The sequence below is a fragment of the Carcharodon carcharias genome, chromosome 2 (genome assembly GCF_017639515.1).
Source record: "Carcharodon carcharias isolate sCarCar2 chromosome 2, sCarCar2.pri, whole genome shotgun sequence".
NCBI classification, from domain to species: domain Eukaryota; kingdom Metazoa; phylum Chordata; class Chondrichthyes; order Lamniformes; family Lamnidae; genus Carcharodon; species Carcharodon carcharias.
The window spans coordinates 173,239,996-173,246,951 of NC_054468.1; positions in this window are offsets into that span (position 1 = coordinate 173,239,996).

Below are 6,956 nucleotides of genomic sequence, written 5' to 3' on the forward strand. Positions count from 1 at the left end.
GACACCTGCATCTCCTAATATTTTTATTGATTGGGAAACTTAAGAAGTTGTTGAACACTTTCCATATCTTAGCAGCTATCTTTCTCAAAAGGTCACCATCGACGAGGAGATCCAGCACAGAATCAGCTGTGGCCGTGCAGCTTTACAAAGATTTGTGGAACAAGGTCTATGAGAACAAAGATCTCCATAAGAGGACAAAGGCTTTAGTCTACAATGCTGTTATTGTCACTGTTGTAAAAGAATCTGGCATATGTAGGGTTAACGTGAGACTGAGTAGACGACTGCCCACACAGTACTGTAAGAGAACACATGGTTTGCACCTAGGGGTCAGTCCAGTGTTAGACAGAGCCATGTGCAAAAGCAAGCATGGAGACAGCTCCTAGCTTGAAACCTTTATTATATTTATGTACATAGCTCTTGTTGTTAATAAGTGCATGCAGTTAACCTACTTAAGACTACAAAGATGTCATTAAGAGCTACTAAATGGTATCCAATGCCCTACCACATGGTGGCCTACAACACGTACATAGTCCTTGTAGTTAATAAGTTCATACAGTTAACCTGCTTAAGACTACAAAAACTTGATTAAGACCTACCAAATGGTATCCAATACCCTACAACAGTCAGCACCCTTCTACATGGCAGTGAAGCTTGGGTCACCTACCAAAGGCATCTCGGGCCCTGGAGAATTTTCACCAGGTGTGTCTCCACAGGAGATTCAAAATGAAGTGGGAAGACAGGTGAACAAACTTCAGCATCTTTACCAAAGCCGATTTCTCCAGCATCACAACAATAATCATGTGAAATCAGCTCCACAGGTTTAGACAGTGCATCCGTACGCCAAATAATCAACTTCTGAAGCCGATCCTCTTTTCACAACTTAAGGATAGCACCTGATCTCAAGGAGGACAATGAAAATGTTTTAAGGACACTCTGAAGGCCTCATTGAAAAGGGGACAAATTGGCATCGGTGCCTGGGGGACATTGCCGTAAACTGTGCTGTGTGGCGGTGCTACATCAAAAAAGCCACAAAGCAGTCTGAAATTGATTGCATAAACTCTGCTGCAGAGAGGTACAAAAGTGGAAGGGTAGAGAGAGCGAGAGCAAGAGAGAGAACAGAACCCAGACTCAGGAACTCCCTTTCTTCAGGACAATTGTTGTGCTCTCTGCCCAAAAACTTGTAGCTCCAAGATTGGTCTGTTGAATCACCTGAGGGCACACAAATCATGAAGCCAGGCAGACAACATCCCTGTTTCGAGGGACTGATGATGAAGACAGTGACTCTCCACTTGCCTGGACGAGTGCAGCTCCAATAACACTGAAGAAATTCACTATGCAGGACAAGGTAACCCTCTTGATTGGTACCCCATCCACCACCTTAAACATTCACTCCCCGCACCACCAGCACACAATGGCAGCAGTGTGCATCATATTTAAGATGCACTGCAACAACTCGCCAAGGCTTCTTTGGCAGCACTGTAGAAAACCCACAACCTCTACCACCTAGAAGGAAAAGAGAACCAGATGCATGGGAACGCCACCGCCGGCAATCTCTCCTTTATGACACACAACATCCTGACTTGGAACTATATCACTGTTGGCTCACTATCACTGGGTCAAAACCTGGAACCCCCTCCATAACAGCAATATGGATGTATCTAAACCAGATGGATTGCAGCGGTTCAAGAAGGCCGCTTACCACCACCTTCTCAAGAGCAATTAGAGGTTGGCAACAAGTAAATCCTGGCCTTACTAGAGACACCCATATCTCACGAAAGAATTAAAAAAGCAGGTTACAGATGTCAGTAACAACCTACCACAAAACCTTGAACCTCCTGAAGTACTGTTTCTCTGTCATGCCATGAAGTTGATCCTCTCTTTGTATATACTCTGTGCTGTGGGTATCGCTTCCTTCAAGCAAGCTCCGTATCCATTCCATCTGTCCTGTGGAACAGCATGTGACTGCAGCAAAGACAGCTGCTATTGCTGTTGTTGTTGTGCCTGCTGCTGTTAGTGCTATTGCTGTTAGTGTGGCTCCTGGTGCTGTTAGTATTGATATAGCTGCTCCAGTTCCTCATCAAAGGTCCATGCTATAACTGCATAAATTGCTCCCATGCTGCAGTGAGGCTGAGAGCAAGGAGGTGAAGTTGGGTCAAGTCCAAGGCAGGTGAAATGGCTTCCAAAAATTGAAAATCACCTGTGACGCACTGAAATCAGGCACTTAGAACAAGTGCTGTGAGCACAAGCCTTTTCCATAGACTGCAGCAACGCAACTCACTATTTAAAAGCTGTCAAGCCTGTTAGTTTTATTGAACAATGGCTCCCAGTTTTATTGAACAATGGTTCTGTGCTGTGTTCTCGCCTTGTTGACCTTGGCGAATTCCACAGTGCTTGGGAAACCCGTGCTCTGGCTGTTAAAGTCAGAATTTTGTGTTAAGTTGACAATAAGTTGACTATTTAAATGTTTAAATTGCTTACCCGACAGCTGAACAGGGTTTTCCTTCTTGCCTAAACCTGGAAATGGGCAGGATGATGTTGGCTTCCCAAGCTGCAGACACTTTTTGAGGTTTTGACCCTCCGTGTACCCCCACTCCCCCACCAGTCCCCACCCCACCACCTGCACCTGAATCTGGCCTCATTTAGCAGTTAAGATTATGCCCAGTGTATTCAATGGCCCTGTCAAAGAGGGCAGTGGTGACCTGTTGGAAGCATTTATAAATTGCAGTCTGTGAGTTGTGGGTAATGTCCCCTGTATTATCCTGCGATGAGCTTAAGGCAAAGAAGTTAAGGACAGGAATGATTTTTTTCTTTTTCTTAGGCAGTCCTTTGGGAGCAAGGATGACTTGCCCTGGTTGATGGGTTTTGAGATGTCTGATAAATCCAATGTGCAATCTGCAGACCTTGCAACATGCGGGGTAGGTGGTGCTTGAAGGAGTGGTTAGATGGATTGTTTGGAGGTTTGTGCACTCTCTCCGACACCTCATCTTCATCTCTACATGTTCCTGATGAAATCTCTTGTGCTTTCGGTGCCTTCCCAAATAAAAGTTCTCCATTTTGGTTGGTCACAAGCCAGGGACTCCCATGAGTCGACAGGGTGGTTTGATCTCTTCAGGGAAGCTTTGAGGACATCACTAAAGCATTCCCATTATCCTCCAGGGAGACTTCAGCTATGACTGAGTTCCAGGTAGAACAGTTGCTTTGGGTGTCCAGTGTCAGGCATATGAGCAACAGGTCCTGCCCAATTGAGTTGGTTTTGAGTGATTAGCCTTGATGCTGGGCATGTTGACTTGGGAGAAGACACTGCTGTTTGGACCATTTTTCTTGCCATTAGATTTGCAGGATCTTGTGAAGGCACCACCAGTGGTACCGCCTCAGTACCTGAAGTGCCTGCTGTAAGCAGTTCAAGTCTCTGAAGCATATAGGAGTGTAGGGATCACTGCTGCCCAGTAAACCATGGCCTTAGTCTTGCGTTTGAGATCCTAATCCTCAAATATTCTTTTCCCCAGTTGGCCAAAGACTGAGCTGGCACATTGGAGGTGATGATGAATTTTGTCATCTATATCAGCCTTCATTGAGAGGAGGTTCCCAAGATATAGAAAATGGTCCACATTTTCCAGATCTTGCCATTGATCTTAATCAACAGAGGAAGGTATAGTGCTGTGGGAGCTAGTAAAATCTGAACATCTGGCTTATCAAACAGTAGGTCTTCTTACAGAAGTCTGCAAGGCACAGCGACAGCCTGCCTTATGGTGAAATGCAGCTTCCTCATGTGCTGTTTCTCAGGCAGATCTTGGAATCTCTCTCTAGGCCTATAATCCCTTGGAGCTGGATACAGCCCTCTGTAAGTAATTCCCTTTTATGTGTTATCTTCTAACAGGCCCAAGTGCTGATCTTCATGTTTGGGCAGCCTGCTGTTGCTGTTTTGCTGCTGCTTATCTTCAAGCACCAAAATCGAAGTAGCAAGAATAGATTATGGTGTTTTTTCAGAGTGTGTAGGCAAAATAAATTCAGAAGGAAACAATCTCCAAGCTAACTCTCCTTTGGATAGGCAAAAAAAACCGCAGTAACAAACATTTCCCTTTATATAACTTCCAAATACTTCCCCCTTGCGATCGCTTGTAGAATCTAATTCTGTAGTTATACTCATCAGGACTAGCGCTTCTGATTTCTTGAGTTGAAATCTTTTGAGTTGATCTTAATGACATCATGGGGCTCATTTTGCATTTATTCGTGAAACACTCAGCTGTTTCTGGCGAGCACATTGAATGCTCAACAGGAGGGCATTGTTAAAATGGCAGCAGGTTTGAAACTTGTGGCTTAAAACAGGAAGGATTGGAGATATTCAGCTGGTCTGGCATCACCTGTGGAGAGAGAAACAGTGTTAATGGGCTGAATTTTCTGTGCCTGCCAGCGTCGGGCGTGTTCAGTGGCGTGAATGGACAATATGGCACAATTGGTTTCACAACAGCGTGAAACCAGTTTGCAATTGTCCACCCCCACAGGATCATTTGGATCATGGGAAAGCACGCTGACGTGTTTCACAACAGCACATAAAAGGTGTGCACTTGGCGGCCTGCACTTTGAGGGGAACTCGGAAGTGAGTGCACGGTAACGTTGTGCAGCGTTCGCCAGGGTGGACTGTTGGATTTCAAGCTTGAGGGGCGTTGGGAGGGGGGTCGGGGTTAAGGGCAGCCCTGCCGTTGAATATAGAGCACAAACATTAGGGGTAGAGGGTAGGGTGGGCAAGGGAAGTGTCTATGCTTTAGGGAAACCTGTATAAAATGACCATTCCTCTGCAACTGAGACAGTTCAAGCATGACCACATTGAAATGATTGGAGTCGGGCTTCTAGTTTATCTGCCACTCAAGCAATGCAGAGGCATCAAAGTGCCACCAAGTGCTCCAAAGCTTTTCACACCCCCCCACCCCCACTGCCCCCCGGGCACAGACTGCAAAGTCATAAGCATTTTAGTGGATTGCAGAACAGTTGGATGACAGCACACGTTGTACAATCTCTTTGCTAAAGCTGCCATGGAGCAGTCACTGGTGGAGGCAATCACAGCCCCTTGCAATGTCCGTTTCCCGGTTTGGACCAGTCTCCTCCATGGTTCAAGCTAACAGCGCAGCTTTGCAGTGCGGGCTAGGAGAATGCCTGCGCCTTAGCTGAAAGCACAGCATGCAGTCCAATGGGCAAAGCTGCTGCCGGTCGATCGGGTGGAATGGGGCGGAAGTGGTGGGGATTTGGGCAGCCTTGCAGTGCACTAATCTCTGGCCATCCAAGTGGTGGCCACCACCCTCCAGGAAGCATTAAGGGGCCTTCACAATTAACCAGGCCAGGGTCTTTAGTACACCCAAGCTAACCACATGTCTCTGACTTTCAACCTGCAGGAGGAATACATCAGGATTATGGAGCCTGGTGAACTAGCTGTCTGCCTGATGGCTTACAGAGAGTGAAGACGGCGGAGGAGAGAGTGACTGAGGCTCCTGGCTGCGCAGAGGCAGGAGCAGCAACTTCAGGAAGAAGGGGCGGATGGGACTCCTGCACATGCTGCCAAAGACCCACAGCGAGCCATCGCTGGTCAGCGCCTAGTGACACCTAGGGTCTATAAAAACCACCTGTTATTGCTGCAGATGACCAAGAACCAGCATCACTGAAGGCTGTGAATGTCTAGGGAACTGGTTGGTCACATCTACCAGTTACCTCAGGATTTGGTGCTACAGGGATATGGAAGGCATCCACTGCCAGTGGCTGTGAAAGTGACTGCGGTGCTCAATTTCTATGTCAGTGACTCCTTTCAGGTAACCTCTGTGGGATCCCACAAGCCTCCACCCACAATTGCATCCATGAGGTCATGGATTCCATCTTTGCGAGGGCACATTTATGAATTTTGCCCGGGACCAGGAGAGCCAGGGTGCAAGTGCCATTGGATTTGCCCAGATACTGGGTTTCCCACAGGTGCAGGATGCAATCGACTGCATTCACGTGGCGCTCAGCTCTCCATCGCAACACAGGGTAAACTATATTAACCAGAATGGGTTCCACTCGCTGAATGTGCAGCTAGCATGCGACCACCACAAATGCATCCTGCATGTGTGCGCACGGTTTCCAGGGATTGGGCACAACTCTGACATCCTCAGTCAGTCACAGATCACTGGAGTCTTCCAGGGTCCACAGAAGCTGCAGGTTTGGCTCCTCGAGGACAAGGGCTACCCGCAGAGGCCATGGCTGATGACACCCGTGTGGCAGCTTCAGACTGCAGCAGAGGGATGGCATAACAAGGCTCATGCTGCAGATCGCAACTTGGTGGAGCAGACCATCAGGATGCTGAAGATAAGGTTCCAGTGCCTGGACCAGTCCGGTGGAGCCCTGTAATACAGTCCGCAGAGGGTGTCACAAATTGTCATCGTCTGCTGTGCCCTTTATAACCTGGCGCTGCAATAGGGAGACAAGCTGGCTGAGGAGGAGATGGAGGAGCTGGAGGTCTCCTCCGATGAGGAGGATGCTGATGGGCTTGAGGGTGAGGAGGTCCTCAAAGGCGATGATAACAGGGATGAGGCCCTCGCACTGCCAGACAAGGCAGGCGTACGGGAGGCCCTCATAGCTGCTACATTTGTGAAGGATGATGATGACATATAGCAAGGACACTCCATAGATCTTCATATAGCCTCTGAGAATGTTTGACTCTTGTCTGGCCGAGGGCAGCTTGGCTTGCACTCTGTGATCAGGATCATACCGTACAGATGCAGCCATGAAACTTTAGAAGCATCTGATCCTTTGTCCGTCTTCAGCACCTGACCCCTTCAGGGATACAGCATCAGTGATCACAAATGCTGAAGAGATGGGAGCCAGCCCCACCTTAAAGATGCCGAGAGCACACAGAAGGTAAGAGAGAACTCTGTGGCACCTGCCCACTACATTCTGGCAGCAATGATAAGCATCACCAGGGTGCGGGCATC